A 2,662-nucleotide genomic window follows, 5' to 3' on the forward strand; every position below is an offset into this window, starting at 1 on the left:
CAAGTAGTGTTTATGTTTATTAAAACAAGTGTCTTTTACATGTCAATCTCAGTTCCCTCTCCCTCCCCTTCTCCCCTGCCCCCCACCCCTATCCTGCTCCCCAGGGAGGTTGAGGCCTTCCATGGGGGAGTCTTAAAAGTCTGTCATAAAATTTGGAGGGGCAAAAACCCATATGTGTAGGCTGAGAAGAGTATCACTCTATGTGGAGTAGGCTCCCAAAGTTCATTTATGTACTAGGGGTAAATACTGATCCATTACCAGAGGCACCATAGACTGCCCAGACCTCCAAACTAACTTCCTCATTCAGGGGGTCTGGAACAGTCCTATGCTGGTTTCCCAGCTATCAGTCTGGGGTACAAAAGCAATCCCTTGTTCAGGTCAGCTGTTTCTGTGGGTTGCTCCAGCCTGGTCTTGACACCTTTGTTTATCATTCCTCCCTCTCTGCAACTGGATTCCAGAGTTCAGTTCAGTGTTTAGCTGTGGGTGTCTGCTTCTGCTTCCATCAGCTACTGGATGAAGGCTCTGAGATGGCATATAAGGTATTCATTAATCTCATTATCAGAGAAGGACATTTAAGGTAGCCTCTCCTCTGTTGCTTTGATTGTTAGTAGGGGTCAAATTTGTAGATCCCCGGACATTTCCCTAGTGTAAATTTCTCTTTAAACTTATAATGGCTCCCTCTATTATGGAATCTCTTTTCTTGCTCTCCTCTATTCTTCCCATGACTAAATCTTCCTGCTCTCTGATGTCCTCCTCTCCCTTCTTCTTCTCCCCTTCCCTTTCTTCTAGCTACAAGTGGTGTTTTCTATATAACATTAACAAATTTCTTTTTAATATCTTAGAAAATATACTATGTGAAATTTTGTTTTACTAAGTGAAAGTTTCAGAAGTTCATATCAAATAAGTCTGGGAAAAACAATACAGAATTCAGAAGAAGCAAAACACCTGCTTAGTACTTAGTACTTCATCAATGAGAATTTTAATCAGTGGATTCATTACCATTTCAGTTTCTCCTATGGGAGACAAAGGTTCATGCCATCATAAAAATGAATCCCAAGTTGATTGAAAATGTGGAAGTGTAAGCCAAAACCACACATGTATGCAATAGAAGAGAGGGGCTGTATTACATTAAAGACAAACAATCACAACAAAATCTTCAATGACTCAAAATTATATGTCATAAATAATGGAGGGGGAAGGAAAGGGAGAGAAGGATGAGGATGAGGAAGAAATAATTCACAACCTCTGTACTTCTTTAACAACACAAAAGAGTAAAAATCCTAAAAACATATAAAGAGTGCTTACAATTCAATAAAAAAAGTTAAGGTGCCCTAGGAAAGAAAACCTTTTCCTGTACCCTGTTTTTGGGTTCTGTAGCTGAGTTCAAGATTTAAGTCAAGAAAATTCTGATAAATAAAACCACAGACCATACCGTTTTATTTCATGTGAATGGGTTTGCGTATACAAAGCCCTTCATGTATAAGAAACAGAGGGGTGGAGAAATAGCTTAATGATTTAAGAGCTCTTCTGGAGGATCTGTCTTCAGTTCACAGCACCCATGCTGTGCAGCTCATAACCAGGTATAACTCGAGTTTTGGTGAGGGCTCTCTTGCCCTCTTTGGGGTTTTTAAGGCATCGGCAGCTCACTCACACAATCACATATATTTATACATAATTAAAAATAATTTTTAAAAATTTCTTATTTATGTATATGTATATACCACATGCATTTGGGTATTTATGGGAGGCTAGAAGAGGTCATCAGACCCCTGGAACTGGAGTTACAGGTGCTTGTGAGCTGTACTATGTGGGTGCTGAGAACTGAACACAGGTCCTCTAGAAAAGCAGCAAGTAATTCTAACCACTCAGCTTTCTTTCCAGTCTCCCAAAATAAAATAAATCTTAAAACATGGAGAAAATAAATGAAATCCCACAGAGAAAGCTAAGCTTCGGGCTTACAAACTGAACCAACAATGATGAGTCATGAAAGTATAGTAAAGACAAAGAACAAGAGAATTGGGCCAGAGAGGTCAAGTTGTGGGGACCTGATTTGGTGAATCTTAATACACATTTTATATGTATAAGGTGATTCATCTTCAAATGGACTATTTTTCTTTATATTTTGACACCTTTTATTGCATAAATTGCTCTGGTTAGATATACTAGTCTCATCTCTCCAACTGTGGGGGACAAGTTTTCAATGTTGGTGTAATCAAAAAAAAATTTTTTGGTTGAAATCTTCAATAAAACCCATTGGCTGTAAGTTCCATAGTCAAGATGCCTACAAATTGGGTTAGGGCTCATTTCATAGTTCCTAGACTGCTGCCTTCTTGCTGTGACTTCAAGGGTCAGAAGGTATAAGAGGGCTCTCTGTGTCCCTTTAATGAAAGAATCATTCACAGAGTCAGACCTTCATACTCTATTCAGCTACAAAAGGAAACATTTTCAAGTATCACCATATGTGGGATATGTTTCAATGTGAACTTAGAAACACATGAACATTTTGTTTATAACACAACTCTCTTGACTTTTCCATTTCTCTCACAGATATGCACAGTCAAACACCCAAGATATTCTGACTCACCTTTTAAAAAGCTAACAAGTTCATGATGTGACTTAATCTTCTGACTTCCTATTTCTAACTTCAGTTTTTCACCCCGGC

The sequence above is a fragment of the Cricetulus griseus genome, chromosome 2 (genome assembly GCF_003668045.3).
Source record: "Cricetulus griseus strain 17A/GY chromosome 2, alternate assembly CriGri-PICRH-1.0, whole genome shotgun sequence".
Classification (NCBI taxonomy): domain Eukaryota; kingdom Metazoa; phylum Chordata; class Mammalia; order Rodentia; family Cricetidae; genus Cricetulus; species Cricetulus griseus.